At 45.4% G+C, this 27279-nt stretch overlaps 1 pseudogene; it reads right to left on the bottom strand.

Moving 5' to 3' along the window:
* Nucleotides 1-5907: 5907 nt before the first annotated feature.
* The window catches only part of LOC144273194 (olfactory receptor 4M1-like), a 151905-nt pseudogene continuing 130533 nt past the window's right edge, over nt 5908-27279 (bottom strand).

Genomic DNA, 27279 nt, shown 5'->3' with positions numbered 1-27279 from the left:
ATAATGTCAGAGTGCAGAAAAGCACAAAATGACTGGGAGGAGAGGTGGAGGGCTGAAGAGAGTAAGTGTCGGGCTGAAGAGAGTAAGTTGCGGGCTGAAGACAGGGCTGAAGCTCAAATGTGGCGGCAGCATGATGAGAGGAGGCAGGATTCAATGCTGAGGCTGCTGGAGGATCAAACCAGTATGCTCCAGTGTACGGTTGAGCTGCAGCAAAGGCAGCTGGAGCACAGACTGCCACTACAGCCCCTGTGTAACCAACCGCCCTCCTCCCCAAGTTCCATAGCCTCCACACCCAGATGCCCAAGAACGCGATGGGGGGGCCATCGGCCAACCAGCCACTCTGCCACAGAGGATTGCCCAAAAAAAAGAAGGCTGGCATTCAATAAATTTTAAAGTTGTAAACTTTTAAAGTGCTGTGCTTAAAGTGCTGTGTGGCATTTTCCTTCCCTCCTCCACCACCCCTCCTGGGCTACCTTGGTAGTCATCCCCCTATTTGTGTGACGAATGAGTAAAGAATGCATGAATGTGAAGCAACAATGACTTTATTGCCTCTGCAAGCGGTGATCGAAGGGAGGAGGGGAGGGTGGTTAGCTTACAGGGAAGTAGAGTGAACCAAGGGGTGGCGGGTTTCATCAAGGAGAAACAAACAGAACTTTCACACCGTAGCCTGGCCAGTCATGAAACTGGTTTTCAAAGCTTCTCTGATGCGTACCGCGCCCTCCTGTGCTCTTCTAACCGCCCTGGTGTCTGGCTGCGCGTAACCAGCAGCCAGGCGATTTGCCTCAACCTCCCACCCCACCATAAATGTCTCCCCCTTACTTTCACAGATATTGTGGAGCATACAGCAAGCAGTAATAACAGTGGGAATATTGGTTTCGCTGAGGTCTAACCGAGTCAGTAAACTGCGCCGGCGCGCTTTTAAACATCCAAATGCACATTCTACCACCATTCTGCACTTACACAGCCTGTAGTTGAACAGCTCCTAACTACTGTCCAGGCTGCCTGTGTATGGCTTCATAAGCCATGGCATTAAGGGGTAGGCTGGGTCCCCAAGGATACATATAGGCATTTCAACGTCCCCAACAGTTATTTTCTGCTCTGGGAATAAAGTCCCTTCCTGCAGCTTTTGAAACAGACCAGAGTTCCTGAAGATGCGAGCGTCATGTACCTTTCCCGGCCATCCCACGTTGATGTTGGTGAAACGTCCCTTGTGATCCACCAGAGCTTGCAGCACTATTGAGAAGTACCCCTTGAGGTTTATGTACTCGCCGGCTTGGTGCTCCTGTGCCAAGATAGGGATATGGGTTCTGTCTATGGCCCCACCACAGTTAGGGAACCCCATTGCAGCAAAGCCATCCACTATGACCTGCACATTTCCCAGGTTCACTACCCTTGATATCAGCAGATCTTTGATTGCGTGGGCTACTTGCATCACAGCAGCCCCCACAGTAGATTTGCCCACTCCAAACTGATTCCCAACTGACCGGTAGCTGTCTGGCGTTGCAAGCTTCCACAGGGCTATCGCCACTCGCTTCTCAACTGTGAGGGCTGCTCTCATCTTGGTATTCATGCGCTTCAGGGCAGGGGAAAGCAAGTCACAAAGTTCCATGAAAGTGCCCTTACGCATGCGAAAGTTTCGCAGCCACTGGGAATCGTCCCAGACCTGCAACACTATGCAGTCCCACCAGTCTGTGCTTGTTTCCCAAGCCCAGAATCGGCATTCCACAGCATGAACCTGCCCCATTAGCACCATGATGCATGCATTGGCAGGGCCCATGCTTTCAGAGAAATCTGTGTCCATGTCCTGATCACTCACGCGACCGCGCTGATGTCGCCTACTCGCCCGGTATCGCTCTGCCAGGTTCTGGTGCTGCATATACTGCTGGATAATGCGTGTGGTGTTTAATGTGCTCCTAATTGCCAAAGTGAGCTGAGCGGCCTCCATGCTTGCCTTGGTATGGCGTCCGCTCAGAAAAAAGGCGCGGAACGATTGTCTGCCATTGCTCTGATGGAGGGAGGGGTGACTGACGATACGGCTTACAGGGTTGGCTTCAGGGAGCTAAAATCAACAAAGGGGGTAGCTTTACATCAAGGAGTATTTCAGGCAGGACTTCACGGAGGGTTCCAATAAGAAATGGTGCACCTAAGTTATTGTTCTTATTGGAACAAGGAGGTTAGTCTGGCCTCTGATTGATACATGGCTAGATTTACCTCGCTGCACCTTCCCTGTGAGTGACTGCAGTGTGACCTAGAGGAATGAGTCCCCTAGATGGGGGAGGGGGGGAAGCAAATGAGTACAAAACAAATCTGGTCTATTTCTTGTTTTAATCCGCTCCATCTATCTTTTACATCTTTGGCTGGCAGCAGACGGTGCAGAAGGACTGCATGCCATCCACATCTCAGGGCTGCTAGGCAGAAGATGGTACAATACGACTGCTAGCCATCCTCATCTCTTGCCTGCCTGGCAGAAGATGGTAAAATATGACTGCTAGCAATCCATATTGCCTGCCTGCTCACCATAAGATGGTTCAATAGGACTGACTGCAGGACTAAAGAGAATGACTTGATCAAGTCACTCCAAATTTAGTCCCTGCGCCCATGTCTGCCCAGGCGCTCCTGGCCGACGTGGCCAGGAGCACCTCGGACATGACGATGACAGCTACCAGTCCTATTGCACCGTCTGCTGCCACAAGGCAATCGGTTGCTGCTACTGTGTAGCAATGCAGTACTGCGTCTGCCAGCACCCAGGAGACATACAGTGACGGTTACCTGAGCGGGCTCCATGCTTGCCATGGTATGGCGTCTGCACAGGTAACTCAGGAAAAAAGGCGTGAAACGATTGTCTGCCCTTGCTTTCACGGAGGGAGGGAGGGAACGGGGGTCTGACGATATGTACCCAGAACCACCCGGGACAATGTTTTAGTCCCATCAGGCAATGGGATCTCAACCCAGAATTCCAATGGGCAGCGGAGACTGCGGGAACTGTGGGATAGCTACCCATAGTGCAACACTCCGGAAGTCGACTCTAGCCTCGGTACTGTGGGGAAGTGCTCCGCCGAGTTAATTCACTTAATGCACTTAGAGCATTTTCTGTGGGGACACACACACTTGAATATATAAAACCGATTTCTAAAAAACCGACTTCTGTAAATTCAACCTAATTTCTTAGTGTAGACATACCCTAAATAACTTTAACAATGTGGCTCTTAGCTCCCACTTAGGCATCTACATGAAGTGATCAGATTTTCAAAAGAGCTTAACCTCCAGCAGGTCCCTTCTCCTGCCACTTCTTAGCAACAGGAAATGCTGGAAACTGTTTTTGAGCCTTGGAGAATCTAGACAAATCACTTAGGGGATCTGGGCTCATTTGAGCAGTGATCTTGAGATTGGAACAGACCAGGAATGTTTTCATGAAAGGTTTTTTCATCAGAAAATAGCAACGCATCAAAACCAGAACGTTTTGCTGGAAAGAGTTGGTTTCAATGAATTGCCCGACTCAAAATAATTTGGGGCGAAAATGAAAAATAAAAAAAGATTTTTTGTTTAGAAATTTAAGCAAATTATACTAAAATATAAAATTAAAACAATCAAAACTGAAATGACACATATTGAAATTATCGAAGCGAAACATTTTGATGGACCTGAACTGCTGTTCAGGGGGATTTTCAGTCTGTGAACATTTATGAGATTTTGACTTTTCATCCTGATTTGGAACGGGAAAAAATGTTGAAATCTCAAAAAATTTCACAGCATAGGAAAACTGTCATGAGCCCTCCTGGAAACAGGGGTGCTCAGAATACACGAAAAAAATGCTTTGAGGTGGCTCAGGTTTGGCACTCACTTATCTAAATTCAAGTCTAAGTCCCCCCCTCTACCCACTGGAACTTTATCCTCAGCTGATGTGAATAGTCCTATTAACTATACCAGCTGGGGATCTGGTCCCACTGACTCCAGTGCAGCTGTTGCTGATTCACACCTTCTGGGGATCTGAACCATTGACTGCTATGGCTGATTTACCCCAGCTGGGTATCTGGCCCTTTATCCTTCCCTCGTGTGCAAATTTTCCTCCATATCGCTGGATGATCTGATTTGTGTTTCAAAGTTTCTTGGTTCCAAACACTGACATTATTCAATTAGGGCCAGATTTTTAAAAGGAATTAGGTGCCTAGTGGGATTTTCAAATGCATCCAGGTGTCTGATTCTCAATGGGTTTTAGGTACCTAGATGTTTTGAAAATCCTACTAGATGCCTAAATACCTTTAAAAATCTGACGCACGTCGCATTTCTGGTCTGTTTTTCCCCTGCCGTGAACCTACTATCATCACTTACACTAGTGCAGAAGGAGTGGAAAATGCTGCTGGATCCCAATACCTGCACTCTGAGGTGGGTTTAATATGCACATATGGCATCAAACCACACAAAATCAGGTACTACCTCTTCAAAAGGAAAACAACAGGTGGAACAGGTGTAAAACAGAATGAAACTCACCTGCAATCCATATGCCCTTTGCACATAAAGTGTAGCGTACCCCCCCTCATGTCTGGGTCACAGATGCAAGAATAAATATATGAAATTTTCCATCTCCTAATTAATCGACAAAAACGGTAACTGAATAATCCAGACCTCAGACAGGCGCGCCCCCTGTAACTGGGAGGAGACAACCATGGTGAATGGAGCTTTAGTAGCACTCTGATCTGTCGCTAACCCCACTAAGGAACTGAAGCTATCTTCTCCATTGGATCTCGGATTTATGGCAGAAGACAGGATGAAGTGTGTCTCTGATTCCTTTGGGACCCAATCCCTGATGTTTCCCCAGCTTAACAACCCAATACTCATTATGGGTCAGAAATTCATTAACAGCTTTCAGAGTAGCAGCCGTGTTAGTCTGTATCCGCAAAAAGAAAAGGAGGACTTGTGGCACCTTAGAGACTAACAAATTTATTTGAGCATAAGCTTTCGTGAGCTACAGCTCACTTCATCGGATGCATGCAGTGGAAAATCATTCATTAACATTTTACTTCCCACACAGCTGACACCACTACATAAAGTTCAATGAGTCATCTGAGTTTACATTATTTTATTTATTGATGTATGTTTAAATGATGTGACTTTAGCTGCATTATAGGTCTGGCAATAGCAACACTGGTAGTAGGTTGTTTAACACTTTCCACTCCAACTCCTGTTTGCAATTGCTTAGTCATTTGCCAAAATTCTCCTACTTGGCCTCTGCCTTGGCTCCATTTTTCAGCTGTTTCCAAGAAGCAGGGTGGTGACACATGGGTGGAAGTTTGCTGTCTTTGACAATTACCCAGGACCAACATTTGAACAGCTCTAATACTTCAAAGGATTCAAGTAGGAAATTGAAATTTGAGGTGGTCTAGAACTTAGAGGTGGCCATAAAAGTGTGTCTTGATTTGGCTGAGTTCTAAGCCATGGAAAATCACCATTTATACTAGCTCAACCAATTTCATTCAACATTTGTCACTAACTGTCCTTAACATTCCAGCTGGGGTTTGTCAGAGGAAGCTAGGAGAGTAAACTACGCTCAACCCTTTGAATATATCAACTCCCAACCATGCTCCTAGGCCAGTGGTACCCAAACTGTGGGGCATGTGTGGAGGAATGTTCGCGGGCCGTGGTGGGGCCCAGGCCAGCCCCCATAGCGGGCGGGGAGGGAGCAGCAGCCAGACCCATTCCACCCCCAACTCTGCTCCAGCCCTGCCCCCTGCCTTGGACCCCAACCACAGCCCCCCAGCCCACCCCCGCTGAGCCATGACCCCGGTTGCCAGCCCTCACCATGGCCCAACCACGGCTCCACTTCCAGCCCCAGCCCGGTCCCCATCCCCTTCCCCATCCCTGGCCCTGGCTCCAGACCTGCCCCCAACTGCAGCCCCAGCCTCAGCCCCATTACCCCTGTCCATGCTCCCCCCTGCCAGGAGCCATGGCCCTGGCTCCTGTGGGAGGGATGCAGACAGGGGTAAGGGGAGGCATGACCCTGAAAAGTTTGGGGACCACTGTCGTAGGCCACACTGATCTTCATACATTGTTCTGAAGCAGACACATAGAACTGTACCTAGAAGATAAAAACCAATGACCATCAGCATCCTTTCCTTCACCAGATTACTCTTTGGCCCAGGGGAAGGTGCACTGAATTGAGAGCCAGGAGCCTATTCTCACTCCTCTGAATGATTGCTGTTAGGAAGTCTGTGCACTCCACATGCCTTATTAGCGAGTAAGATCTCAGAACTCTGCCCCAGAAGAGCGACAAGTATCAGCCACTCCATTTCCCAGATGAATGGAACCGCACTGATTTACAGCAAGTGGCAATCTGGTCCAGAGGACCCCAGAATGGACAGTGACTGGAATGGAGATCTGTAGTGGATAGGGATGAGGAGACCTTGCTAGAGCTGGCTGAAAATTTCCCAACAGACCCATGTTACTGATTCAACAGATCTGACGTGCTCCGTGGGAACAGGTGGATTCTGTCGCAGCTTTCGATGTAACCAGGCCAGGAAGCAGACCAGCTAACCTGCCCACCATTCAGCTAGCCTAGCAATTGGAAGGCCAGCTGACAGGCGACCAGGGCTGCACAGGTCCCAGGCAGCCTGCTCCGCTGTAGCCCACTTGCTGGGTAGACATTCTCCAATGCTCTGAGCAGCAGACTCCCTGGGCAGCCATCACCTCAACTCCTTGAGCAACCAACGCTCGGCAGCTAGCTCACTAGACAGGGAGCTTCCCATCTCCCTAAGCAGCCCAGAAAGTCAAGCGGCCCCATGAGCCTGTGAACAATTTTTAAGGTTTCACTTTTTGTCCCCAGGCTGTCAACTTGGGATGAAAATTTGTTCCAACACCCACAGGAAAGAAATTCTGTTTTCCAGGCAGCTCTACACCCCACCCTTGTTCATTGCAGAAGCTGGAAAGTGTGTAGCCAATGGGGCTCTTCCTAAGGGAAGAGAAGGGATGGTCTAGTTGCCTCAGGCCAAGGAAAATTGTCTTCTAGTCCTGGTTCTGCTACAGATTTCTGAAGCAATGTTTGGAGAGTCACTTCCATCAGGACTTTTGTGGGCGGCCACCAACTTGATAGGCCTGCAGTGTCATTTTCAGAAGCATTGAGTGCTCACAACAGCAGCAAAGGTCACTGGGAGAGCCCAGCCCACCTCATAAATCATGTCCAAGAAGTCTCAATTCAGTCACTAAGGCGGCCAAAACCAATACGCACTTCTGCCAGTTGTGCCCCCAGCAGTGTGCTTATTAGACAAGTCACATTCTCTGAGGACTAGACGTCACTGGGAATTTTTCATTGAAAATTTTTTTTTCCAGTGGAAAATTTCAATTTGTTGAAAAGGAAATTCTGGAGGGAAAGTTTTGGTTTTGATGAATGTTTCATTGGTCTAGAATGGGATCTGAACTAAAGAAAAGAGCCCACTCCAAGAGTCGACTGGGGTTAGGAGGCTAACCTCGGGTGTGTGGGGTCAGTCTACCAGTTGTGCTGGTGGGAGCTGTTCCACTTCGTATAAATAATTCCATATTTAAATCTCTACAGAGCTGGAGGCTATAGCTTGGTGCTTCAGGGGACATGGGTGAGCTGAGTTCGAAACCCTGCTCTCCCTGTTTTGAAGCAGGAAACCCAGACCTGAGCCCCCGCTGGCTTTAGGGGAGAGGGCAGGGACTTGGGGAAGAGCGTGGGTGGGGCCACAGACTGGGTTAGGGTAGGATTAGCCTCCCCGGCCTATTATACCCACTGCCCATGGCTCTAATGATCAGGCTATTCTGGGGTGGGTGAGTCTTGCTCTTGTTCTTTGTGAAAATTTTTAGTAGGCCTTAGATTCATCCTGAGGAAGAACAGGCTGGGAAATCTGTTTCCCACTCAGTGCTAGCGAGGAACCATTTTATGCCACGTATTTCTCTTCAGTGCTGTTTGGATATCCCTGTTCCTCAGGCTGTAGATAAAAGGGTTCAACATGGCAGGCAAAACAGTGTAAAACAGGGAGAGAAGTTTACCACTGTCTGGAAATTCACTAGACCTGGGTTGTAAATAAAGGAGGATGCCAGAACCATAGAATAAAGCCACAACAATGAGGTGGGAGGAGCAGGTGGAGAAGGTTTTCCTCTTACCCTCAGCTGATGGCATCATGAGGATGGTGGCAATGATCCGGATGTAGGACAACAGGATCAGAGCAAAGGGCACCATTCCAAAGAAAATGACCATAATGTAAGTCAAGGATTCATTCATGGAGGTATCAACACAGGCCAGCAACAGCAGAGGGGCCGGGTCACAGAAGAAATGGTTGATCTCTTTGGAGCTACAGAAGGGTAAGGTGAACACCAAACCGGTCTGCACTATCTGGGCCGGGATGCCGATTGTCCAGGAAGTGGCTGCCAGCAGGACACACACCTTCTTGTTCATAATCATGGGATAACACAGGGGGTTGCATATTGCCACGTAGCGGTCATATGCCATGATGGCCAGAAAGGAAGACTCTGTGCTCCCGAAGCAAAGGAAGAAGCACATTTGCATGGCACAGCCGGCAAAGGAGATGCGTTTGTCCCCTGAGATGAGGCTCACCAGCATTCTAGGGATAGTGACCGAGGTGTAACCGACCTCTAAGGCAGACAAATTAGAGAGGAAAAAGTACATGGAGGTGTGAAGGGTGGGATTCACCAAAGTTACAAGGATAATGAGGAGGTTTCCCACCACAGTGACCAGATAAATGGCTAACAGTACCACAAAGAGTAAAACCTCCCTCTCTGGAGAGGTAGAAAATCCCAAGAGAAGAAACTCAGTTACCACCGTTCGATTCAAATTCATCATTGCTTCATAAGTGTTCAACTGGAAGACAAGCAGAGACAGGTATTACATAGTGTATCCACCATCTACAGGTCTTCTATCAACCAAGATTGGATGCCTTTCTTCAAAGGTCTGTGGCTCTAGCAGCCACACAACTATGAAAATGGGATTCCATTCCCTTCCACAGAAGATGTCAAAAGTGGTGGTTTTCATTTGGAATGAAACCCCATTTCAAAATATGGAAATCTTTCATGAAACATTTCAGAGTAGCAGCCATGTTAGTCTGTATTTGCAAAAAGAAAAGGAGGACTTGTGGCACCTTAGAGACTAACAAATTTATTTGAGCATAAGCTTTCGTGAGCTACAGCTCACTTCATTGGATGCATTCAGTGGAAAATACAGTGGGGAGATTTATATATGTAGAGAACATGAAACAATGGGTGTTACCATACACACTGTAACGAGAGTGATAACTTAAGGTGAGCTATTACCAGCAGAAGAGTGGGGGGGAACCTTTTGTAGTGATAATCAAGGTGGGCCATTTCCAGCAGTTGACAAGAACGTCTCAGGAACAGTGGGGGGTGGGGAATAAACTTGGGGAAATAGTTTTACTTTGTGTAATGACACATCCACTCCCAGTCTTTATTCAAGCCTAAGTTAATTGTATCCAGTTTGCAAATTAATTCCAATTCAGCAGTATCTCCTTGGAGTCTGTTTCTGAAGTTTTTTTGTTGAAGTATTGCCACTTTTAGGTCTGTAATCGAGTGACCAGAGAGATTGAAGTGTTCTCCGACTGGTTTTTGAATGTTATAATTCTTGACATCTGATTTGTGTCCATTTATTCTTTTACGTAGAGACTGTCCAGTTTGGCCAATGTACATGACAGAGGGGCATTGCTGGCACATGATGGCATCTATCACGTTGGTAGATGTGCAGGTGAACGAGCCTCTGATAGTGTGGCTGATGTGATTAGGCCCTATAATGGTGTCCCCTGAATAGATATGTGGACACAGTTGCAAGGATAGATTCCTGGGTTAGTGGTTCTGTTGTGTGGTGTGTAGTTGCTGGTGAGTATTTGCTTCAGGATCGGGGGCTGTCTGTAAGTAAGGACTGGCCTGTCTCCCAAGAGCTGTGAGAGTGATGGGTTGTCCTTCAGGATAGGTTGTAGATCCTGGATGATGCGTTGGAGAGGTTTTAGTTGGGGGCTAAGGTGACGGCTAGTGGCGTTCTGTTGTTTTCTTTGTTGGGCCTGTCCTGTAGTAGGTGACTTCTGGGTACTCTTCTGGCTCTGTCAATCTGTTTCTTCACTTCAGCAGGTGGGTATTGTAGTTGTAAGAATGCTTGATAGAGATCTTGTAGGTGTTTGTCTCTGTCTGAGGGGTTGGAGCAAATGCGGTTGTATCGTAGAGCTCGGCTGTAGACAATGGATTGTGTGGTGTGATCTGGGTGAAAGCTGGAGGCATGTAGGTAGGAATAGCAGTCAGTAGATTTTCAGTATAGGGTGGTGTTTATGTGACCATCGCATATTAGTACCATAGTGTCCAGGAAGTGGATCTCTTGTGTGGACTGCTTTCAACTACCTGAAAGGTGGTTCCAAAGAGGATGGATCTAGACTATTCTCAGTGGTAGTGGATGACAGGACAAGGAGTAATGGTCTCAAGTTGCAGTGGGGGAGATTTAGGTTGGATATTAGGAAAAACTTTTTCACTAGGAGGGTGGTGAAACACTGGAATGCATTACCTAGGGAGGTGGTGGAATCTCCTTCCTTAGAAGTTTTTAAGGTCAGGCTTGACAAAGCCCTGGCTGGGATGATTTAGTTGGGGATCGGTCCTGCTTTGAGCAGGGGGTTGGACTAGATGACCTCCTGAGGTCCCTTCCAACCCTGATATTCTATAATTCTATGATTCTATGATTCTATGACTGGTCCAGGCTGAGGTTGATGGTGGGATGGAAATTGTTGAAATCATGGTGGAATTTCTCAAGGGCTTCTTTTCCATGGGTCCAGATGATGAAGATGTCATCAATATAGCACAAGTAGAGTAGGGGCATTAGGGGACGAGAGCTGAGGAAGCGTTGTTCTAAGTCAGCCATAAAAATGTTGGCATACTGTGGGGCCATGCGGGTACCCATAGCAGTGCCGCCGATTTGAAGGTATACATTGTCCCCAAATATGAAATAGTTATGGGTGAGGACAAAGTCACAAAGTTCAGCCACCAGGTTTGCCGTGACATTATTGGGGCTACTGTTCCTGACGGCTTGTAGTCCATCTTTGTGTGGAATGTTGGTGTAGAGGGCTTCTACATCCATAGTGGCCAGGATGGTGTTTTCAGGAAGATCACCGATGGATTGTAGTTTCCTCAGGAAGTCAGTGGTGTCTCGAAGATAGCTGGGAGTGCTGGTAGTGTAGGGCCTGAGGAGGGAGTCTACATAGCCAGACAATCCTGCTGTCAGGGTGCCAATGCCTGAGATGATGGGGCATCCAGGATTTCCAGGTTGATGGATCTTGGGTAGCAGATAGAATATCCCAGGTCAGGGTTCCAGGGGTGTGTCTGTGCAGATTTGTTCTTGTGCTTTTCCAGGGAGTTTCTTGAGCAAATGGTATAGTTTCTTTTGGTAACCCTCAGTGGGATCAGAGGGTATAAATGGACACAAATCAGATGTCAAGAATTATAACATTCATTAACCAGTCGGAGAACACTTCAATCTCTCTGGTCACTCGATTACAGACCTAAAAGTCGCAATATTACAACAAAAAGACTTCAAAAACAGACTCCAACGAGAGACTGCTGAATTAGAATTAATTTGCAAACTGGATACAATTAACTTAGGCTTGAATAGAGACTGGGAGTGGATGGGTCATTACACAAAGTAAAACTATTTCCCCATGTTTATTCTCTCCCCCCAACACACACACACACTCTGTTCCTGAGACGTTCTTGTCAACTGCTGGAAATGGCCCACTTTGATTATCACTACAAAAGGTTCCCCCCCCACCCCACTCTCCTGCTGGTAATAGCTTACCTTAAGTGATCACTCTGGTTACAGTGTGTATGGTAACACCCATTGTTTCATGTTCTCTATGTATATAAATCTCCCCACTGTATTTTCCACGGCATGCATCCGATGAGGTGAGCTGTAGCTCATGAAAGCTTATGCTCAAATAAATTGGTTAGTCTCTAAGGTGCCACAAGTACTCCTTTTCTTTTTGTGAATACAGACTAACACGGCCGCTACTCTGAAACCTACACAAAGTAAAACTATTTCCCCATGTTTATTCTCCACCCCCACCCCCCACTGTTCCTCAGACGTTCTTGTCAACTGCTGGAAATGGCCCACCTCGATTATCACTGCAAAGGTCCCCCCCCCACTCTCCTGCTGGTAATAGCTCACCTTAAGTTATCACTCTGGTTACAGTGTGTATGGTAATACCCATTGTTTCATGTTCTCTGTGCATATAAATCTCCCCACTGTATTTTCCACTGAATGTATCCGATGAGGTGAGCTGTAGCTCACGAAAGCTTATGCTCAAATAAATTTGTTAGTCTCTAAGGTGCCACAAGTCCTCCTTTTCTTTTCATGAAACAGAATCACTTTTCTCCCTCAACTCGACTCATAACTAGAGCTGGCCAAAGTATTTATTCTGAATCGCAAGTGGGCTTGAATGAAGAAGAAATAAAGGACTATGCATCAGATTCTACCCTTCTGGTCAATAATACCTTAGTCACCAATGAGTGCCACTGATTTCAAAAGAGAGGTTCTGTTACCCTCTCTCTCAGGCTGGGATCTTCAAAGGAACCTAAGAGATTTATGCTTCTTAATTTCAATGAGATTTGATCACCTTATTCCTTTATGCACTTGAAAATTCCAGTCTCACTGCTGATTTAAACATGACCATTCAAGCAGTGAGGTATTAATTCAACATGTGTAAGAATGTTGACCTTGTGTGATCAAGATTACTTGAGACAAAAATCCCATTCACTTGGATCATGATTTTCTTGAGTCTAATGCTGGAAAATCATAAATATTTCACATGGAATGTATTCACACTCCATTCCTCAGGCCCTGATTTTATAATCAGATTCATGTGGATTAACCTGTAGCCCATGTGTAGAGAACTGAAATCAATGTTTTGTCCCTTTCCCCTATGTTTTAGCTGACTTCTCTATTTAGATTAAAAGTTCTTTGGAAGAGAGATTTTCTTTTATTCTATGTTTATCCAGTACCTAGCCCTATAGGGCCCTTTCTTGGTTGGCCCCTAGGGAGTAGCACAACAAACATGGTAACTACTACTAACAAGAATGTTACTCTGCATAGGCATAAGGGAACATCTGCATGAATCATTTCAGAAGCAGGGTTATAGCTTCAGTTAGATGCTTTGATTGATGGCAATCATCTTGAAACAAATGACCAGTTAATCATGATTATCACAGTTCAGGGCTAGCAGCACCTCTGACCTCTCTCATGTCTCCCTGATTGCAATCTGTTCTGGTGACAGGCCTCTTGCCTTCACCTCTCTGGGGTGGAATCCTACAGTTCTCCCACTCTCAAACAAGGATACAGCCCATTGGGTACCAACTGTGTTTGCTCCACAGGCCCAGCTGGATTTGGGCTACCCTGCAAGGCTTCCCTTTGGGATCTGGGACTAGTGGTGAATCCAGTGACCACAAAACAGCCTTTTCAAAACAAAGTATTGTTTAATCTCAACAGCAGGAATCAAAGCATAACAATTGAACAACAGAAGGCCTACACGTACCTGTCTTACTTAAAGTTTATCCAAACACCCATGCTTCTAGGACTGGGATTCAGTCTGCTTTTCCCTTCTTCCTGCGTCTGTCTCTGCCAAGCTCCGAGGCTCCGGTTTTCATCGTCTGCAAAGTTGTTTGATTCAGTTTTCCCACCTGAATCTCTCCCCCCACCCTGATATCAAGCTGGAGGTTCGGACTCAGTCACAGGTAAACATCAAAGGAATTGATAGCTAAATTGTCCTGATAAGTATTGGTGAATGTTGCAATCTGAAAATTATACCTTTCTTCCTGCCTACCTGCTGTCCACTTGTGTGAGAGTTTACTTCTTTGTAACAATATAGCAACCAATACCAATACAAGCAAACAAATAAATGAATGAAGAATATTCATAAAATAATATAGACATTATCCATGTCCCTCACAATGATAATAACTTTCTTTACCGCTAAAAACTTTGGCAAATATCAACAATGGAAAATATTATCTTTATATATAAAAGAAATTTAAAAAACCCCAAGCTTTTATTGAATTGATAGCAACAGATTAACAATTACAGCAATCAAACCCATAGAGTTTTCCCATTTGTTTAATTTAATGATTAATGATTAACTAGACAACTAGATAGTCATTATGTCTTAGTGAATTTTCTTTTTCATGCTTTTTCTCCTAATTTTTTGCATTGAAAATAAAAACCAAACAAATATGATAATTTTCATCCTTTTAAATAGTTTTACAGTAATTATCCAAAACACGGCAGCTAATAATAGAGATACTGCAATACTTTTGGCTACTGTTACTAACAATTTAACCCTCATTCCTGATACTGTATCGTTAGCTTTCCATGCCTCCTTTTCACCTTTCCCATGTTATTGATGTTTATATATATCATGACCACAGCAGTCTCTAGAATCTCTCTAGTCTGTTGACTAGAGCTGGATCAAAGTTTTCCAACATAACAGTTTTCCATCAGAAAAGGATGATTCAATTAAATAAAAAAAGAGAATGTACGAATGTTGTTGTATTTTGACTGAAAATTATCAAAATGAATAATATAATATAATATAATATAATATAATATAATATAATATAATATAATATAATATAATATAATATAATAGTTGAAATGATAAAGTCAAAATAAAGGGCTTCAAACTTTAAAAAATGAAACATATCGACCTGATTGAAATACAATGTTTTGGTAAGGTTGTTGCAATATTTCCAAACTGAGGGGATTTTTGGCCTGTTAGTTTCATGGGAAATTTCAGAAATATGAGTTTTTCTTCCAGTTTTGGATGAATGAAAGTTTCAAAATGTAGAACTTCCTGTGGAATAGAAATTCCAAGATTTGACCTGCTCTGCTATCAACTTTATAACAGTCTGCACACAGAGCCATCCTCCATTTCAAATTAAACAAGCCGTGTCAGCAATAGGTAGCATTTTCTGTACGTTTATTTGGAGCCAGATCAAAAACATTCCCAAGGAAGAGTGGGTTACAATACATATGTTTACCCAAAGATCCTGGCCCCCTTCTTGGTTATTCATAGCACAAGAAGTAATTGCACTAGCACTGTAGCATATAGAGGCCTCAATCACCAGCCAGTTCCCTATTGTGCTGGGTGTTTCACACACATGTAGTAAAGAGACAGCACCTGCCCCAGAGAACTTACAAGCAGGATGCAACAGGTGGACAAGAAAAGAAAAGTTCAGTATCAATGAGTAAAGATAGGAAGAAGTCTGCATCTCCCTCACCCTTTTCCTTTGCAACCCCTCCCAGATACACCAGGTCTTTTACCAGCTAACACACACTAACTTTATGGGAAAACATATAAAATATTCCCAGCCCGTCAATCTCTCCTATTCCTTTTTTCCAACTCCTGGATGGACCCAGGTCTACATGGCCACACCACACACCCCTCATCAGATCCCTACCCCATTAATTCCACTTCTTTCCAGGCCCCCTTTATTCCCTTCTCTCACTAGTACCTTTGCACCTTCTCCCAGGCTGCCAGGCTGAGATTTTCAAAGCTGCCTGACAGTTTGGGCACCCCATTCCCATTACACTTCACTGGAAATGGTACCCAAATCCATGAGCTGCCTTCCCTGAACCACTTCTGCACAAACATCTCTGTCCTCCTTCATTTCAGTCTTTGGAACAATACCTAGAATCCTTCCAATAATACTTCCAAGAAAGAAAGAAAGAAAGAAAGAAAGAAAGAAAGAAAGAAAGAAAGAAAGAAAGAAAGAAAGAAAGAAAGAAAGAAAGAAAGAAAGAAACTAGGATGCCTGTGCTACTAGCCAAGCAACACTCATTGTCCAGTTGTGTGTGTTCTGTCCCACTTCATCCATCCATTGCCTGTTATCTCCCCTAGCATGTTGACTTGCCATGATCAGCTGAGTCAATAAGCTCTTAGGAGAAAAGACCAAGTCGTTATTTCCATTGTAAAGCACCGTGCACCCCACCTAGCTCTCAATACATGGCTTAAAGAACAACGTGAGACAATATCATTATTAGTTCTCTAATAAAATCAAGAAAGTCTCTCACCTGCCTTGAGAACAAAGGGCCATTTCTTCAGTGGCTCATCAGGCAGCTATAAGTATGAGCAAAGAACATGTCTGGGGATACGAGGCCCTGTGGATGATCTCACTGATCTCCACAAACAACTGCAGCCTCCCCAGGGCATTGTCTGCCTTGAACACCAGTGTGAATAGTGAGGATTTGTGAAGCTTAACATAACCAGCTAATATTTCAGCACTCAAGTGAGTAACTCTTCCCCTAGCAGTTAGTCCCAGAATTCTCCTGCCCCCCTCAGCAAATATCATTGCTTGTCCAAAAGAAGAAGGGTTGCAGGATTGGGTCCTTAAGGGAATGTCTATATCGTAGATGGGAGCTAGCTTGGTTCCAGCTAGGGCACTAAATCTAGCAGTGTGGACATTGCAGAGATGCAAGGAATCATCTGTGCTTGAGACGCAATGTCTACACTGCTAGTTTTAGCTCACCTGTGGCTAGTGCAAGTCTGTGTGCTCAGGCTGGGGGGCTCACGTCCACCTGCAGTGTTGATCTAGCCCTAAGGGTCTTCTTCAATCCACTGGGTTGTCCATTGAACTTTGCTTGCAAAAGTGGCATCCTCCTGAAGCCCTTACTCACACAGCTAGTAGTTACTCATGCAAGTGCTCATAGCAAAGCCAGCATGGTCACTAGAATGAGTCATGTTTACTCATGTAAGGGTGGCAGAATCAGGCCCACAGAGTGCAGAATTGGGCCCAGGTCAGTTACACAGAATGAATTTGGAGATGAGCCCTGGTTGTGAAGCCAGCAGGAGCTATGTGTGCTCAGCACCTCTCAGGAATGGGCGAACAAAGCTTGTGTTGAGTCTATGCATAAACTACCCCCTGGATTAATGTAATCTGGAGCTCTGCACTGGGCCAACTTGTCACCCACAAAGGGCCACATTAAATAGTTTGAAAACAGTGTGATTCATGCAAGACTTTTGTATCCAAGTGGTCAAGTTCCCATGGGCTGTGAGTGCCAGCACTTGGGAAACAGTGCATTCTCAGGTTTCAGAGTAACAGCCGTGTTAGTCTGTATTTGCAAAAAGAAAAGGAGTACTTGTGGCACCTTAGAGACTAACCAATTTATTTGAGCATAAGCTTTCGTGAGCTACAGTTCACTTCATCGGATGCATGCTGTGGAAACTGCAGAAGTCTTTTAAAATCTTCCGATCCAGACTGGCTGCCTTTCTGGAAGATGCTTTAGTCATAGAATCATAGAATCATAGAATATCAGGGTTGGAAGAGACCTCAGGAGCTCATCTAGTCCAAACCCCTGCTCAAAGCAGGACCAATCCCCAACTAAGTCATCCCAGCCAGGGCTTTGTCAAGCCTGCTTAAAAACCGCTAAGGAAGGAGATTCCACCACTTCCCTAGGTAACCCCTTCCAGTGCTTCACCACCCTCCTAGTGAAAAAGTTTTTCCTAATATCCAACCTAAACCTCCCCCACTGCAACTTGAGACCATTACTCCTCGTTCTGTCATCCGCTACGACTGAGAACAGTCTAGATCCACCCTCTTTGGAACCCCCTTTCAGGGAGTTGAAAGCAGCTATCAAATCCCCCCTCAATCTTCTCTTCTGTAGACTAAACAATCCCAGTTCCCTCAGCCTCTCCTCATAAGTCATGTGTTCCAGTCCCCTAATCATTTTTGTTGCCCTCCGCTGGACGTTTTCCAATTTTTTCACATCCTTCTTGTAGTATGGGGCCCAAAACTGGATACAGTACTCCAGATGAGGCCTCACCAATGTCTAATAGAGGGGAATGATCACGTCCCTCGATCTGCTGGCAATGCCCCTGCTTATACATCCCAAAATGCCACTGGGATAACATAAGTTACTGGGATCGGCTGAAATTATCTGTCCTTTGCTATTCAGGAGGTCAGGCTAGCTGATCTAATGGGTTTTTCTGGCCATCAAATCTATTAATCTATGAAAAAAGCAGGAACAACTAAAATCTTAGGCGATTATTTCCAAAAGTGGTTTCTGGTTTTGGGCCTAAATTCCAGTGTTGCTGACCACCCCCAGATCATACTAAAGCCAATGGGAGCTGAAGCTTCTCAGAAGTTCCAAAAATAATTCAAACCTGATGGCTAAACTTGTGCAGCCTATCCACTAATTTGGGGTTCCTCCATTTTTGGGTGCCTGGTTTGTGAGAACGGAGGCCTGGGTTTTCCGATGTGCTCAGCACTCTGAGGTTGCATGGATTTCTGTTGGGGTTGTGGGTGCGCAGCAATTTTGGGGAGAAAGCCCAGATTGGTTGACGTTAAATTGAGACACCCAAAGTTAGTGGCTATTTTGCAAAATTTGGCTTGCAAAGACCCATCACCTGCAGGGTCCAACTTTTGGTAGAATCAGACCTTTAGCACAATGTCCTTGTGTTGTTACTTAGGACCCTAGTACTTTCTTCATCCTTACCTTAATCTTGTGATTTGTACCATTGGAGCCAATCTTGGAACCATAGGGTTAGAAGGGACCACAACCCCCTTCCAAGATGCAGGATTTGTTGTGTCTAAACCATCCAAGACAGATGGCTATCCAGACTCCTTTTGAAAACCTCCAGTGAAGAAGCTTCCACAACTTCCCGAGGCGGTCTGTTTTATTGTCCTATGAACAGTGATCTGCAAAATCATAGATTAATAGATTTTAAAGGCAGGAGTGACCATTGTGGTCATCTGGTCTGAACTCCCACATAACACACGGCAGAGAATCAACCCAGTGTATCCTGCATCTAGCCCAGCAAATTATGGTTGAATTTGAATGCGTCGTTCAGAAAGTCACCTGTTCTTTGGATAGCCTGGGATTTTCAAAAGATCCTGAGGGATTGGGTTGTCTAACTAATTTAGATTCCAAGACTCCAAGATATGAAGAATGCAGCACTTGTCTTGTTGAGTTCTTGCTCAGGAAAAGGTACCACAATAGTTCTATCGTATATGGTTCTGCAACTAGGACTGAATTAAGGCAGGAGCCAGGGTGCAGCCCTTAGTCTGGAAGGTTGCTCCTGGACCCACAGAGCTATGGAGGTTGCCAACTACCAGAGAGTATTGGAATCTGCTGTGAGGACAACATTAGCAGACCATTGAGCTAGTGGTATCATAAGCATTTTGCTGAGTTGGTGGCCCTATGGCTGGATTTAATCCAGGCCTTACTCCACGTCACATCATCAGTGAATTTGCTTTCTGTGGCCTGTTCTTTACAGCCCCACTTCAGCAAGATATCCAAACATGTGCCTAGTTTTTAAGGATGTTTGTTGTCCCATGGAACTTTGGGAATTCTCTTGTGCTTAAAGTTAAGCATGTCCTCAAGTACTTTGTTGAATTGGGGTATAAACTGCTCAGACGCCGAGGGAACTTTTACCCTGAACACTTAGGCGCCTACAGGGTGAGGCCGCAGCCAAGCAGGAGTTTTGTGGATCACGGTGGAGCTTAAAACTGGGCCTTAAGTGCTGAAAGCTGGGGTTTAGGTGCCTAAATACCTTGTGGCTCTGCGCCTCAAGCCTCATTTACTACTGCGTCATCACTGAGTGAGCACCGTAGTGGGTTGCTTAGATTGTCAGCCATGGCCGGCGGGTATAATAGGCCAGGGAAGGCTTTGCCACCCCTGGCGCTGCTGCAGCCATGCCCACCGGACCCCAGTTCCTGGGTTTGGTGGCAAAGTTTTTGTTTTATTATGCTCCATGCAGGTTCCGGGGTGGCTGAGGAGGCACATACCACCTCTTCAGCCACACCGGAACCTGCATGGGGCATATCAAAAGCATCTTCTAACAGATGCTTTGGCTTTTCCCCGGGAGGGTTGGGTCCCTGGAGAGGAGGCACGGCTTGGCTTCTGCCAGCCCAGGGCTCCTGGTGGGAGGGGGGTACTCAGAGCTTCGGCCAGCCTGGATGGGGAGGGGAGGTGCTTCTGGCTCCGGCCGTCGGGGACCAGGGGGTCTCGGAGCTCTGGCCATAGGCAGAAGGGGCAGAGCCAGGGGCTAGCCTCCCCAGAGGGGGGCTCCACCCATCACCCATGTTGTCAGCACTTTGGGGCATGACTGTCCTTTTGTTCTGCCTTTTGCAGCGCCCTAGTCCATGACAGGGCCTCTGTGCACTATGGCAACAATAATACTCTTGCCTCTTTCCGACCCAAGCAGCTAGTCATAGTTCGTGACCCTGGGGGAGTTCCCTGCTGGAAGCAGAAGCCAGTGGAGGATAGTGTTGGCTCAGATGCAGTCTTGCTTATTTACAAGGGATGTACCAAGTCCTGCTTCTCCAAACACAGGAGAAGCTAGGAACAAAAGGAGCAGTTCCTCAGCCTCTCTCTCATAGAATCATAGAATATCAGGGTTGGAAGGTGATAAGGTTCCTTCCCCACTCTGAACTCTAGGGTAGAGATCTGGGGACCTGCATGAAAAACCCCCTAAGCTTATTTTTACCCGCTTAGGTTAAAACTTCCCCAAGGTACAAACTATTTTTCCTTTTCTCCCTGGACTTTATTGCTGCCACAACCAAGTGTCTAACAAATATAACAGGGAAAGAGCCCACTTGGAAACGTCCCCCCCAGAAAATATCCCCCCAAGCACTACACCCTCTTTCCTGGGGAAGGCTTAATAAAAATCCTCACCAATTTGCGTAGGTGAACACAGACCCAAACCCTTGGAACTTAAGAACAATGAAAAAGCAATCAGGGTTTTAAAAGAAGAATTTTAATTAAAGAAAAAGTAAAAGAATCACCTCTGTAAAATCAGGATGGTAAATACCTTACAGGGTAATCAGATTCAAAACAGAGAATCCCTCTAGGCAAAATCTTAAGTTACAAAAAGACACAAAAACAGGAATATACATTCCATTCAGCACAACTTATTTTATGAGCCATTTAAACAAAACAGAATCTAACGCATATCTAACTAGATTGCTTACTAACTCTTTACAGGAGTTCTGACCTGCATTCCTGCTCTGGTGCCGGCAAAAACCAACACACAGACAGAGAGAACCCTTTGTTTTCGCCCCCCCTCCAGCTTTGAAAGTATCTTGTCTCCGCATTGGTCATTTTGGTCAGCTGCCAGCGAGGTTATCTTTAGCTTCTTAACCCTTTACAGGTGAAAGGGTTTTTCCTCTGGCCAGGAGGGATTTAAAGGTGTTTACCCTTCCCTTTATATTTATGACACTGGGGTTAGCATAGCCTTGGGATAAAACCAAGAGACAGAGCTACTTTTGGACACAGGACGCAATGGAAAGGCAGACTTGGATTGCTGAATGAGGAAAGTGCCCTCTGCACATTCTTTGTAAATAAACAGGATTCCCTACAAACATCTCTGACTTTTATCATTGATCTCTGCTACCTGTGCAGGCCAAGGGACAATGGTGTTTACATTTATTTCCCCATGTTAACTGCTGAAGCCTCCCTGCCCCACTTGTGATAAAGATTTCCCCCTGTTGGGGTATGACCCTATGCCCAGTGAAGACCCTTCACATTGTAAACTGTCCAGGGAAAGGACTTAGTTCATCACTGTGTCTTGTACTTAATAAATAACAAAAGTGAGGTACAGAGAGGTTAAGGGACATACTCAAGGTCACCAGCAAGTCAGAGGTCATCTAGTCCAACCCCCTGCACAAAATAGGACCAATCCCAATTAAATCATCCCAGCCAGGGCTTTGTCAAGCCTGACCTTTAAAACCTCTAAGGATGGGTAACCCATGGGTACCTCCCTAGGTAACCCATTCCAGTGCTTCACCACCCTCCTAGTGAAAAAGTTTTTCCTAATATCCAACCTAAACCTCCCCCACTGCAACTTGAGACCATTACTCCTTGTTCTGTCACCTGGCACCACTGAGAACAGCCTAGATCCATCCTCTTTGGAACCCCCTTTGAGTTCGTTGAAAGCAGCTATCAAATCCACCCTCATTCTTCTCTATCCAACAGATCCACAAGCTTTCATCAGATTTTGCCAAGGTTTCACTGTGCTCACAGGCCACTGCTTGGCTTTGTTGCCTCTGCCTCTCTCTCTGTTCTTGTCTGGTCTCATTTTCTGTGTGTTCTCTCACAGGCCAGGTCACACTACCCAGTACAATCCTGAATGCCCACATGGTGCTACTTTCTGGGTAGAGCTTGTTGGCCTCTTGTCTCTTACAACTATCTTAAATGAAGGGCCCATTGACACATCAGTTTGAATGAGGTTTCACTCAACCTGTAACAAGTTTTCACCCAGCTCATAGCAATATAGTAGGAGTAACCATAGTTAGCAGGAATCATAGAATCATAGAATATCAGAGTTGGAAGGGACCTCTGGAGGTCATCTAATCCAACCCCCTGCCCAGAGCAGGACCAATCCCCAACTAAATCATCCCAGCCAGGGCTTTGTCAAGCCTGACCTTAAAAACTTCTAAGGAAGGGGATTCCACCACCTCCCTAGGTAACGCATTCCAGTGTTTCACCACCCTCCTAGTGAAAAAGTTTTTCCTAATATCCAACCTAAATCTTCCCCACTGCAGCTTGAGAACATTACTCCTTGTCCTGTCATCTGCTATCACTGAAAATAGTCTAGATTCATCCTCCTTGGATCCACCTTTCAGGTAGCTGAAAGCAGCTATCAAATCCCCCCTCATTCTTCTCTTCTGTAGACTAAACAATCCCAGGTCCCTCAGCCTCTCCTCATAAGTCATGTGTTCCATACCCCTAATCATTTTTGTTGCCCTTCGCTGGACTCTCTCCAATTTTACCACAGGAGTGCTGTTCTGCTGGATGTATCTTTTTGATGGATGTAAAATGAAGTCCTGGGCACTTGCTCTCATTAATAAGCTCAGTAATGGACAAAATACAAACATATAAAGGATTCTTTTTTAATGCTGGTCCCCCAAGACATGTACTTAAGTTCAAAAAAATGCTAAAAATGCACAATATTGTAATAATTCCCTTTGGAAGAGATTTTCACAAGATCACTCAGGGGAGGTTTGTGCCTCCTATAAAGAGAATAGGGAAAAGTTAACATAATTTCTAGTTTCAGAGTAACAGCCGTGTTAGTCTGTATTCGCAAAAAGAAAAGGAGTACTTGTGGCACCTTAGAGACTAACCAATTTATTTGAGCATGAGCTTTCGTGAGCTACAGCTCACTTCATCGGATGCATACCGTGGAAACTCCAGCGAGAAACTGCTGAATTGGAATTCATTTGCAAATTGGATACTATTAATTTAGGCTTAAATAGAGACTGGGAGTGGCTAAGTCATTATGCAAGGTAGCCTATTTCCTCTTGTTTTTTCCTACACCCCCCCCCCCAGATGTTCTGGTTTAACTTGGATTTAAACTTGGAGAGTGGTCACTTTGGATGAGCTATTACCAGCAGGAGAGTGAGTTTGTGTGTGTATGGGGGTGGGTTTTTGGAGGGGGGTGAGGGAGTGAGAGAACCTGGATTTGTGCAGGAAATGGCCCAACTTGATTATCATGCACATTGTGTAAAGAGTTGTCACTTTGGATGGGCTATCACCAGCAGGAGAGTGAATTTGTGTGGGGGGGTGGAGGGTGAGAAAACCTGGATTTGTGCTGGAAATGGCCTAACCTGATGATCACTTTAGATAAGCTATTACCAGCAGGACAGTGGGGTGGGAGGAGGTATTGTTTCATATTCTCTGTGTATATATAAAGTCTGCTGCAGTTTCCACGGTATGCATCCGATGAAGTGAGCTGTAGCTCACGAAAGCTTATGCTCAAATAAATTGGTTAGTCTCTAAGGTGCCACAAGTACTCCTTATAATTTCTAGTGCTGTTTTTCCAGAATGACACAGGTTCTGGCCAGTGGCTGGTCTCCTTCCAACCAAACTCTGGACCACTTGAAAAAAGACTTGATGAACTGAAGACAGAGATGAATTGACACGATCCCATCAGCTGCTATCTGCATCATGACGATCCTACATTCCTGGTGAAGGAAAAAGGTAACATTTATGGTATATTAAACTACAATCATTTCCTTCGCCCTTCAGGCTTCCACGGTGCACTGAAAATGCATAGTGAGACAGAGGGTAAAATGTTCAAAAGTGCCTAAGTCCCTTCATCGGGGGTTCCTAAGTGAATAAGGTGCTTTTGAAAATGGGACTTAGGAGCTTTAAAACATTTTAACCAGAACCCCTTACTACTCTATAGGTGACGGAATGGATCACTTGATGATTGCCTTTCTGTTCATTCCCTCTGAAGCACCTGGCATTGGCCACCATCAGAAGACAGGATACTAGGCTAGATGGACCTTTGGTCTGACCCAGTATGGCCTTATGTTCTTATCTGTATATGCAAAAAATATCAGTTGGATAAGGCCAAGATTTTCAGACTTAACTCGTGATTTTGTAAGCCTCCTTTTTTCAGTGCCCAACAGGAGACATTTTACAAGGGCTTGATTTTCAGAAAGTGCTGAGTACCTACCCTCTGAAAATCACTAGTCATTTGCTACTTGGCATAAATTATTCAGTGAAGAACAGCAACATTTGCTGAAGAATTTTTGTGATCAAAGAGCATCCAACCAACTCCGTTTCTAATTGTGGTTGCTGCATTTGCTGTACATTGTTGAGAGGTTTTTTCCCAATTTTCTGCTCTGTGTGGCTCCTTCAGGGAGCAGTATGGCTGGGGATTGTCGTGTGGCCATGTGGATAGTCTTTAAAGAAGAATGGATGCCAGTGATAGGAAAAAACCTACTGGACTATTATTTGTCAAATAAATATTTGCCAGGATTTTAGGGAGCCCATTTGGAGACACTTTAAAAGGGCCTGATTTCCAGAAAGAGCGTGAGAGGCAGAAAGAAGCAGAAAGCAAGAGAGGCAGGATGTCAAGGTTCCTTCCCCACTCTGAACTCTAGGGTACAGATGTGGGGACCTGCATGAAAGACCCCCTAAACTTATTCTTACCAGCTTAGGTTAAACGCTGCCACCACCAAAGTGTCTAACAATAATAACAGGGGAAGTGCCCACTTGGAAACATCTCCCCCAAAAAATATCCCTCTAGGCAAAACCTTAAGTTACAAAAAGACACAAAAACAGGAATATACATTCCATTCAGCACAACTTATTTTATCAGCTATTTAAACAAAACAGAATCTAATGCACATCTAACTAGATTGCTTACTAACTCTTTACAGGAGTTCTGACCTGCATTCCTGCTCTGGTGCCGGCAAAAGCATCACACAGACAGAGAGAACCCTTTGTTCCCCGCCCCCCTTCAGTTTTGAAAGCATCTTGTCTCCGCATTGGTCATTTTGGTCAGCTGCCAGCGAGGTTATCTTTAGCTTCTTAACCCTTTACAGGTGAAAGGGTTTTTCCTCTGGCCAGGAGGGATTTAGAGGTGTTTACCCTTCCCTTTATATTTATGACACTGGGGTTAGCATAGCCTTGGGATAAAACCAAGAGACAGAGCTACTTTTGGACACAGGACGCAATGGAAAGGCAGACTTGGATTGCTGAATGAGGAAAGTGCCCTCTGCACATTCTTTGTAAATAAACAGGATTCCCTACAAACATCTCTGACTTTTATCATTGATCTCTGCTACCTGTGCAGGCCAAGGGACAATGGTGTTTACATTTATTTCCCCATGTTAACTGCTGAAGCCTCCCTGCCCCACTTGTGATAAAGATTTCCCCCTGTTGGGGTATGACCCTATGCCCAGTGAAGACCCTTCACATTGTAAACTGTCCAGGGAAAGGACTTAGTTCATCACTGTGTCTTGTACTTAATAAATAACAAAAGTGAGGTACAGAGAGGTTAAGGGACATACTCAAGGTCACCAGCAAGTCAGAGGCAAAGGCCAAAATTGAGCCTTTTGATACGAGAGGCCTATCCTGGCACACAGTCCCATGCTTTTACCTTGACATAGTGCTACCTATCATCAGTTATTATCCACGGTGTCCCGAATCCTCAGGGTTCACAGCAAAGGTTGGGCCTGGAGTTGTTCCACAATTTGCTGAATGACCAGTTTTCCTCTCAGTTTGCTGATTCAACAAAATGTAAATGTTTCATGGGAACATACCGATTTTGGCACATTTTTTATGACAAATAAGTGCTGTATTTTATCTCTGTAACTTCAAAGCATGGAGATTCGACTATCATCTCAAGTTTAATAGACTAGATAGAACCGAGTAGAAATGATAAAGTAAAAAGGAAGTGCTCCCAACAAAGCACGTCAACATTTTGATAAGGTTCTTTAACTGTCTCTGAAATGAAATTTGTCAGAATTTTGTTGGAAATGTTGCTGTTTCATTATGATCTGGGATGAAAGGCAATTTCAGAATGTCAGGATTGCCCATGGAATGGAAATTCTGAGTTTTGACCAGGTCACATTGTTGAAAGAAGAGAAATAAATGAAGCAAGCTTCAAGATACTTCCTCTTATTCACAATAGGGGTGGAGGGCCAGTACTTTCCCTCTACCTTGCTAAACCCCATTGCCCTTCCAGACATAGGATAGAACCCAGGAGTCCTGATGCTAAGACCCCCTTCTCTAACCCACTAGATCTCAGGCCTTTCTCAGAGTTAAGATATAATCCAGGAGTCCTGACTCCTGGCCTCCATTGCTCTAACCACTAGACTGCACTCCTCTCCTTCACAGCTATAATCACTAGACAGCACTACTTCCCACAAAGACACATAGCTGCAGGTTTTATGGATAGTTTTCTCATTGTCTTATAATTATCTGCTGACTCTCTTTCCCCCAGACCCTCCCTATGCAGGAGATAGGCAGTGGAAACCTCACCACCATCTCCCACATCCTACTCCTGGGATTTGGGGACCTCAAGGAACTGTGGATCCTGCTCTTTACTGGCTTCCTAGCTGTCTATATCATATCCATGGCTGCCAACCTCCTCCTGGTGGTGCTGGTGCTACTGGACCCCCATCTCCAGACCCCTGTGTATTTCTTCCTCTCCAGCCTCTCCTGCCTGGAGATGGTCTCCACCTCCAACATCTCCCCTGTGATGCTCGCTGGTCTCCAGACAGGCAATGTGATGATATATCTGGGTGGTTGCCTTGCGCAGCTCTATCTCTTTGGCGCCCTGGCCACCGTGGAGTGCTTCCTGCTGGAAGCCATGTCTTATGTCTGGTATTTGGCTGTGTGCCGCCTGCTCCACTACCCTTCCCTCATGGACGGCAGGGTCTGCGGGCAGCTGGTGGTTGGGTCCTGGGTGGGCAGGTTCCTGTTTATGGGGATTGTGTAGCTGTTGCATATAGCCTTGAGCTTCTGCGGGCCCTGCGAGATAG

The sequence above is a fragment of the Eretmochelys imbricata genome, chromosome 13, assembly GCF_965152235.1.
Source record: "Eretmochelys imbricata isolate rEreImb1 chromosome 13, rEreImb1.hap1, whole genome shotgun sequence".
Taxonomy (NCBI): domain Eukaryota; kingdom Metazoa; phylum Chordata; order Testudines; family Cheloniidae; genus Eretmochelys; species Eretmochelys imbricata.
Note: the sequence above shows the minus strand (reverse complement) of the source record. Positions and strands in the feature narration are given on the sequence as shown.